The sequence below is a fragment of the Heloderma suspectum genome, chromosome 4, assembly GCF_057233095.1.
Source record: "Heloderma suspectum isolate Gila_16-S chromosome 4, 16-S_ref, whole genome shotgun sequence".
NCBI lineage: Eukaryota > Metazoa > Chordata > Lepidosauria > Squamata > Helodermatidae > Heloderma > Heloderma suspectum.
The window spans coordinates 61,570,337-61,578,700 of record NC_139461.1 but is presented as its reverse complement, the minus strand read 5'-3'; positions in this window follow the sequence as shown (position 1 = coordinate 61,578,700).

Below are 8,364 nucleotides of genomic sequence, written 5' to 3'. Positions count from 1 at the left end.
TGTGTCCCTCTGCCAAGCTCTTTCTATTCCTTTTGCTTCAGAATCACCTGATTAGAAAATCCGGGCCTGCAATCTATCAAGTTCCTGTAACGGTATTTGACAGCAGCAAACAAAAATTGATGTGCCAAATTAATTGGCCTCCCTCCTTCTAAATTCAGTCTCATTTAGTTTCATTATAATAAATTACAAGCCTGGAGCCGTTTTATGCTATGGAGAAAGAGATTGCCTCCTAGCCCTGTAAAACATTCATCATGTATAAACATTATTTCTCCATGCTCCCTTTGAGAACCTATTTTAGCCCATTCCTAGCATAAAAATCCTCTGAACAGAAAGTGACTGTGTGGCATTTTTCCTCTGTCCATCTGGCACCTTTCGCCCCAAACATTTGCATCAGCCAGTCTGTTTACAGTGGCAACATAAATGTCCTTGTGTTGTGATATGCTGCTGCAGCCATCAGTATTCCTTATCCTAGGAATCTATTTGCTGAAGAAATCAGTATTAAAACTGAGCTACTAAGCCTTGCAGGATGATCCTGTATTATGGTTGAACTGGTTTGCACCACTGCAGTAAAGGAGGAGGAGGATAATAAATCAATAATTAACCTTTCTATAAATGATCTCAACTTAAAGCAGGCTCCTCTCCCTGCTATATATTGGGGTTTTCTCAGATACTAATATGCCCATTGGGCTCCCTAGGGCTGGGGCCTCCAATGTGATGCCCATGGGCATCGATGTGCCCACAGACACCTCTCTACCGGAATCCCTGTCCCTCCTGATTTTTATTGTATTCTTAACGGGTTCTTTTTTTAAGTAAAACAAATTAACTGGGAGGCTGGCATACGGCAAAGCCAAGCACTGTTCCCCAGAATCATCTTTATTTAGGTTCAAAGGTCCCCAACTCTGCCTTGTCCTTAAGTTCTTGGGCAGGTTATTTCTCTTTCAGGCCCACCAGTTTGTCTTCTAGGAAATGCATGTTTTGTGTCTGGTAGTCACCATGGCAGCCATTTTATGAATGGGTAACTTCTATAGCAGCCATTTTGTTCAAGCACCCATGACACTCCCTCACAATTCCAAATATGCTCACCAGTCTGGCCCAAACCAGTTGGGGACTCCTGCCCTAGGTCATTTGATTTAAGCTCTGGGTGAAAACAATGACTACTTGTCAAGTACTAATCAACCAAAGTGTGCATATCATTGCTCAATAAGCTGGTGGACCCTATTCCCCAACCATGTGGTTTTGACTTACCTGTCATGCACCTAAGCAGGAATTTGAGGAAGCCGGTGAGGGGTAAGTTGCCACCAGGCAGGATGTGGCCAGATGATCAGCTTCACAAGGGCTTTCTCTGCTCTGCGTGGCAAGCTACAGTTTGGTAAATAGACATATGCTCACAGCCCAGTTGCGGCATTTGGCACCCATTGGTATCAAATGTATAAAAGAGCCACTGCAATCATGTGGGACAACTCCCTCCCCCTCAAGGCCATGCAGCCAACACATGATCATCAGCTCAGTCTCAAGGGAGCGGCTTCAACATGTGCAGGGTTTCCTCCACTGGGATGGACAGCCTGGTCAGGTAGAAGTACCTGTAGGAGGAGGAGAAGCCACCATCCAAGGAAGAGGGAGTGCCTGCTGCTTGCTTGCTTGCTGCTGCCGCCGCCACCATTATTATCAGTACTGCTCCCTTCGTGCCTGGACAGAGCTACTGTGGACTTCTGCCTGGCAGACCACCCTTCCCTGCAGGACCAGGTCCCCAGGTACTGAACCAGCTGTTGCTGACAGCCTGCACCCTCTCCAGCAAGCCTGTGTGTGTGTGTGTGTGTGTGTGCGCGCGCGTGTGCGAGAGAGAGAGCGAGAGAGAGAGAGAGAGAGAGAGAGATGAGAATGTTTGGGGTGAGTGAGCTGTCCCAGGGTGAGAATGTGGGATAGCTGGGGAGGCTGAGGACCAACCATCCCTTAGGTGAGATCTGAGGGGTGGGGGGCAATTGGCTAGGATGAGAAGCTAACTATAGCCTGGATGACAGCCTTATGTGAGTGTATAAATGTGGAGTGCTTGAGGGGGGAGGTATAGTAAGCCTATTTTAATTTTTGGTTGTTGCTACAGTCTTTTACTGGCCTGGTTTGTTTGTCTGGCTGTACTGCCTTCTATTAATAGTTTTATATCACTTTAAAGTTGTATATGTGCTCAGGGGAATCCCAGGAGAGGGGAGAGGAATAGGCTGGATAAGAGCCAATAAACTGAAGCTAAATCCTGACAAGACAGAAGTTCTGTGGACTGGTGGTTCCAGAGTCCAGGAATTGGGTAAACGACCCATCCTGGACGGTGTTGCACTCCTCCTGAAGGATCAGGTGCATAGCTTGGGAGTATACCTAGATCCGTCCCTGTCACTGGAGCCCCAGGTGGACTCTGTGGCTCAGAGTTCTTGGGGCCAGCTTCGGATGACCCACCAGCTACGGCCTTTCCTGGACAGGGATAACCTAGCCACAGTAGTACATGCGTTGGTAACTTCCTGATTAGACTACTGCAATGCACTTTAAGTGGGGCTGCCCTTGAAGATGACTTGGAAGTTGCAGCTAGTGCAAAATGCAGCAGCTAGACTGCTGACCGGAACAGCTAATAAAGATCCTATAACAACAGTTTTAAAGGAGAGAGCACTGGTTGCCAATATGCTTCCTGTCAGAATTCAAGGTTCTGCTGATGACATTTAAAGCCCTAAGTGGCTTGGGACCTTGATATCTGAGAGAGCTCCTCTCCCTATTCTCAGGGCTAGACATGCCCAGTTCTTTCAGTCTCTCCTCATAGGGCTTTGTTTCCAGTCCCCTGATCATCTTCGTTGCCCTCCTCTGAACCTTCTCCAGTTCGTCTGCATCTTTCTTACAGTGTGGTGCCCAGAACTGGACACAGTACTCCAGATGAGGCCTAACCAGTGCTGAGTAGAGGGGAACTAGTACTTCCCAGGATTTGGAAGCTATGCTTCTATTAATGCAGCCCAAAATAGCATTTGCCCTTTTTGCAGCCACATCACATTGTTGGCTCATATTCAGCTTGTGATCTACAACAATCCCAAGATCTTTCTCACTTGTAGTGTTGTTGAGCCACATATCCCCCATCTTGTAACTGTGCATTTGGTTTCTTTTTCCTAGGTGCAGAACTTGGCATTTATCCCTGTTAAATGTCATTCTGTTGGTTTCTGCCCAGCGCTCCAGCCTATCAAGATCACTTTGAATTTTGCTTCTGTCTTCCAGGGTGTTAGCTATTCCGCCCAATTTTGTGTCATCTGCAAATCTGATCAGCATTCCCTGCAGTTCCTCCTCCAAGTCATTAATAAATATGTTGAAGAGCACTGGGCCCAGGACTGAGCCCTGTGCTTTTTAGCTGTTTAAATTATATATTGTTTTATAATGTTTAATTATAACAGTACTGTCCTCCAGATGTTTTAGACTACAGCTCCCATTGGCCCCAACCCACATGGCCCCATCCCATGGTCGGGAAAGTTGGAAATTGTAGTTCAAAACATCTGGAGGACCAAAGGTTGGGGAAGGCTGCTATAGGTATTCGGGTACTTGGTGCAGCACCAACATAGGCTAGAGGACTGGGGAGGGATGAGGGAGAGAGAGTTGCCATAGTTTACAAAACTTCCTTCTATCTCACCAGGAAACCACTCCACCTGGGAGCGGGCCTTGAGGGGTTGGCCCTAGTGTTGGCCCATAGAAACAGATTGGGGATGGTGCTGGTGAGCCATGCACCCTGCTGCCCAGTGACTTCCCTGACCAAGCTGGCAGAGGTGGTCTCAAGTATGGGGTTGGAGGAACCCAGGACGGTGGTTCTAGGTGACTTTACTTTCCGTGCTGAGGCTGTCTCTGGTGCTCTGACTCAGGACTTCATGGCCTCCTTGGCTAATGGAGATGTCTGAGTTTGTCATCAGCCCAACACATGAAGCAGGTCATACCTTTGATTTGGTCTTTGCTCCAAGCTGTGAGATAAGTCGTCGGAAAAGGGAGAGGGGGCAGTAACCCCATTGTCATGGTCAAACCATTTCCTGGTGAGATTTGAATAGCATTACTTTCCTCCTGCAGGGATGGAGCACCCATTCAGAGGTCCACCCCAGGAGACTGATAGAATCCAATGGATTTCCGAATGATCTTGGGGATTCTCCAGTGGACAGAGCTGGTGGGTGATGCAGCCAAGGCCCTAGTATCTCTGTGTAATAGTAAGATGCGGAGGGCCATCAATTTGATTGCACCCAAGTGCCCTCCCCGGAGCTGTAGAGCCTGCTCTGCTCCTTCGCATACTGGGAAGCTGCGGCCATTGAAACAGGCTAGTCATCAGCTAGAGCGCAAATGGCGTACAACTCGAAGTGAAGATGACGGAGCATGCTCTAAAGCACATAGTCGTGCCTGTTGCACAGTGGTGCAGGCAGCAAAGGAGGCTTACTCAGCTGCTTCCATTGCGTCCTCAAGTAGCTGTCCAGTGGAGCTCTTTTGGGTGGTCCAGCGGCTGTTAACATTCTCCCCAGTGAATGGAGCCCTGGTCCCCTCAAGGACCTGCTGTGACCATTTTGCATTGCACTTTGAGGACAGAATCGCTTGTCTCTGCAGCGAAATTGATGCTGTTGTTAGCACAGCTCCAGTCAAGGTGTATTACACCACTACCTGCCTGCTTCTGTGGGATCTGTTTCAGTTGCTGTGGCCTGATGATGCAAATAAGATGCTTGTGGTAATGCTACGGACCACGTGCCCCCTCAATCTTTTCCCTTCCTGGCTAATAAAAGCTAGCCGAGCGGCTATGAACAGGTGGGTCCAGGGAGTGGTAAATGCATCTTTGTGTGAAGGGATGGTTCCTGCTGTCCTTAAGGATGCAGTAGTGTGATAACTCTTGAAGAAACCTGCTCTTGACCCAATGATATTTGGCAACTCCTGCCCAGTCATAAATACCCTTTCTTAGGGAAGGTGCTTGAGAGGGTCATGGAGGAGCAACTTCAGGCACTCTTGGTGGATATCTAGACCCATTCCAGTCTGGGTTTCGATCTGGTTATGTGACCGAATCAGCCTTGGTTGCCCTGGTGGATGACCTTTATTGGGAGAGGCAGAGACAGAGTGCAACCCTGTTAATTCTGCTCGATCTCTCATCAGCTTTTGATATCATCGCCCATGGTATTCTCCTGGATCAACTCCATGGGATGGGTATTGGAGGCACTGTGCTACAATGGTTTCGGTCCTACCTATAGGGCCAATTTCAGAAAGTAACGTTGGGTGACTATTCCTTGGACCCTTGGCAATTTAGCTATGGGGTTCTGCAGGGTTCTGCATCTTGTCCCCAATGTTGTTCAACATTTACATGAAACTGCTGGGAGCAGTCATTAGGGGATTTGGAGCCAAATGTCATCACTATGCTGATGACATGCAGCTCTATCTCCCTGTGACATCTGAATCTGGTGAGGCTGTGCAAGTCCTGGATCAGTGCCTAGACTCAGTGATGGGCTGGATGAAGGCCAATAAACTAAATCTGAATCCTGGCATGGCATGGCAGAAGTCCTGTGGGTGAGTGATTCCTGAGTCCAGGATATAGGCTCATTGCCTGTTCTGGATGGGGTTTCATAGGTTCATAGTCTGGGGATACTGCTAGATGAATCATGTGGCTGGAGGCCAAGTGGCCATGGTGGCCTGGAGGGCCTCTTACCAGCTTTGGCTGGTAGCTATGGGCTCTCCTGGACAGGGATATTTTGGGCATAGTGGTACAGGCAATAGTAACATTTAAGACTGGATTATTGCAATGGACTCTATGTGGGGCTGCCCTTAAGGCTGCTCCAGAAGCTGGAGTAGGGATGTACGAATCCCCTGGGCTCCACAGGGGGGTCCGCGGTGGGGGGGAGGCGATCCCGGAATCCTCTCTGGCTGGCTCCGCTCCGCGGTGAGTCCACAGAGTCGCTGGCTGGCTCCGTTCCGCAAGCAATATGGCTGCTATTGCCGTGCTGTATTGCTGTGGATGAGAAACAGGAAGTGATCCGGATGCAAATGGCGTCCGCTACGCCATTTGCATCCCTGTTTCTTCTTGCAATAGGCTACGCATCTGTATTTACGTAGCTATTTACACAGCCTATCGCGTGAAAAAACAGGGATATTTTTCACGTGATAGGCTACGTAAATAGCTACGTAAATACAGATGCGTAGCCTATCGCAAGAAGAAACAGGGATGCAGATGGCATGGCGGACGCCATTTGCGTCCGGATTACTTCTTGTTTCTCATCCGCAGCGATACGGATGGCAATGGCGGCCGTATCGCTTGCGGAATGGAGCCGCTGGCGAGGAGGATTCAGCTCCGTGACGATCCAGCGGGAGGTGGAGGTGAGTGGGAACGTTCCGCCACGGACTCCAGAGGCTGAATTCCCTGGAATTCGGCCTCATTGGAGTCCGTGGCAGAATTCTCTGCCATCCCTAAGCTGGAGCTAGTGCAGAATGCAGCAGCTTGGCTGTTGTCCAGAGTTGCCCCTTTTCAGCATGCAACTCCTTTGCTGAGGGAACAGCACTAGCTGCCTATTCACTATTAGACCTTAGGTTTAAAGTTTTGGTACTATTGTATACAGCCCTAAACAACTTGGGACCAGGATTCTTGAGAGAGCACCTTCTCCCTATCAAGATGCCTGGTCACTGAGGTCATCAGAGAGCATGCTCCTGGTAGTTCTGCATGGACCTATGGCCCAACTGGAGTCCACCAGGAGAAGAGCCTTCAGTGTGGTGGCCCCCTTTTCTGTGGGATGCCCTGTCTCTGAAGTCAAGCAGGCATCAACATTGTGTTGTTTTCGGTGCCTCCTGAAAACATCTTTATTTCAAGAAGCCTTCCTTGATTGACCAGACACAGTTTTTATTGGTATTCTGTTTTTAAAAATAAAAACTTTTAATGTGGTTCTTTATTCTTTTTATCTTTTATTGTTCACTGCTCTGGAATCTGTATAAATGTGGAGCGGTATATAAATGTTACTAATAAAAATAGAGCAAATTTCCATGCTCAGGAAGTTAAAGAATGCTTTGCAGATTTATAATACTGCAACTAATACTGAGTCACCAGCAGCAAACAGATGGCTTATGTACATTTAAGGAGGTGTTCTTTTAAAAACAACAACAGATAAAATGGAGAGGAGTGTCACTACGCACATCTTGTCTGATGTTTAATTAGGCAGAAGAGGCGTCCCAAATTTTAATTGCTTCGCTTCCTTTAGCAGTGCAATCCAATTTAAAGCTGCCTCAATAAGCGGCTTTAATTTTTCTTCCTTAGTTAGGAAGACTTAGCATCTAGATTATAATTTACCAATCAAGGCCATAGTAAAAACAGGAGGAAACGACTACCCAGAAAGGTGCTCGTAGTTAAACAGTCTGATTGTGTTTCTTCTTAATTACTGTTCACATAATTAATCATTAATTTGTTTTCAGTTGTGTACCAGATATTATAGTCACCATTAGATTTGTAATATTCAGAGAAGGTTTAATATAGTATGTAAATTATCAACTATAAGGTGCCAAGCACAGCATATTTGATGTTCCCCTTATTACAAACAGGGAACTGGTGGTTATTGGAACAAAAAACTTTGCTACTTCCCTAGTGAAATTACCCTCCACATCTTTAGAAGATTACGGCTCAGTCCTTCCACAAATTTAGTGTTAGGGACATGGCAGCTTTTCAATGTCTCAGTCTTCCTTCCCACTTCGCTTAAAGTAACAAGTCACCAACCTTTGACACACTGACATGACAGAGGTACTGATCACCTACTCTTGGAAAAGCCCCGTCTAATATTCCACTATACAGTCCATGTCAGGGAGACACCCAGCTGGTTAACAGGATTAGTGTTATGCATACAATGGAGTAATGATAATTATTTAAAGATTAACGATATTAAAGATTGCTGTCCTCAAACTGCACATCCTTCAAAGTACTGTACATGTATGACATAGATGGTAAATTGCAGCATCTGGGCAGGCTTTAGGCAGACCAGGGAACTGCATCTCAATCTTGCTTGCTACATGCAAGACTGCAGTGTGTGTGTGTGTGTGTGTGAATGAATGAATGAATGAATGAAATTATGGGCAAAATCCAGCTGAACCTCTCTTGAAATCCCATTCAAGGGGAGTGATTTAAGCATGCAAAGCTCATGCACATTTACTTGGGAGTAAGTCCCAGTGAACTTATTAGGACTTACTTCTGAGTAAACATGCAGATGATTTGGCTGTGTGCCTCACGCTGGAAATTAATCAGACTTAAAATATTTTAGCTTTGGTTAAATTGTAGCCCACGTTAATAGTTGTACACCTATGGCTACATAGTGCTTTCCACTGTTCTTTTAAAAGAAATAAATATGTGGCTGTTTCAGTCTTCCA